We start from the raw sequence: 687 nt of genomic DNA on the forward strand, positions 1-687 counted from the left end.
CATTGATGAGGGATGGCTTGGTGAGTGTGTGGGTAGGCGGGTAGATGATGGGTGGGTGGATGGATGGACGGGTGGCGTGTGGGTAGGTGATGGGTGTGTGGGTGGAGAGAGGGTGAATGGGTGGTGGAGAGATGATGGGTAGATGCGTGGGTGGTGGGCGTGGCGGTGGCTGGCATTTGTGGAGGGTGCTGAGCCCGAGGTCTGTGAGGCACTGGTAGCAGGTGGCCCTTACAGCATGACCTGCACAGGGGATGGGATGCGGGCACCATCTGCTAAAGAGGGCACCTGAGGCCATGGTGGTATGCAGTTGGTGGGAGGACGTAGGGGGCTTGGAAGGAAAGGGGCCGGGCTCTGGGACGCCTGAGGGACAGGGAGTGGTGCTCCCATGCAGAGCCTGGAAGGAGGGGCTGTCTGTGGCCAAGGGGATGAGCGTGGGGCTCGGGGCTCTAGGTGGAGGCCCCGTTTCTGGGGGAAAAGAGACTGGGGGTCCTCCAGGCCTCAGGAGAGGAAGGAAGGCATGTGGGAGTCTGTGTGGGTTTCTCGAGATCTCTGCTTCCTACAGTGGGTGACTTGAGTGCAGGGGCGGGGAGCATCATGCTGGGGCAGAGGGTCCCGAGTGCGGCAGGACAGGAAGGGCCAAGGGGCCAGGGCGGGGCAGGCGCTGAGACAGGACCCATGTCAGTATGG

At 63.2% G+C, this 687-nt stretch overlaps 1 protein-coding gene across 2 annotated transcripts in view; it reads left to right on the top strand.

Moving 5' to 3' along the window:
- Positions 1-687, top strand: part of CEP170B (centrosomal protein 170B) — a 24,935-nt gene that overhangs the window by 20,944 nt on the left and 3,304 nt on the right. The window lies entirely within an intron of this gene.

This window comes from Carlito syrichta, unplaced genomic scaffold (genome assembly GCF_000164805.1).
Source record: "Carlito syrichta isolate Samal-C Ts95f unplaced genomic scaffold, Tarsius_syrichta-2.0.1 Scaffold301850, whole genome shotgun sequence".
Classification (NCBI taxonomy): domain Eukaryota; kingdom Metazoa; phylum Chordata; class Mammalia; order Primates; family Tarsiidae; genus Carlito; species Carlito syrichta.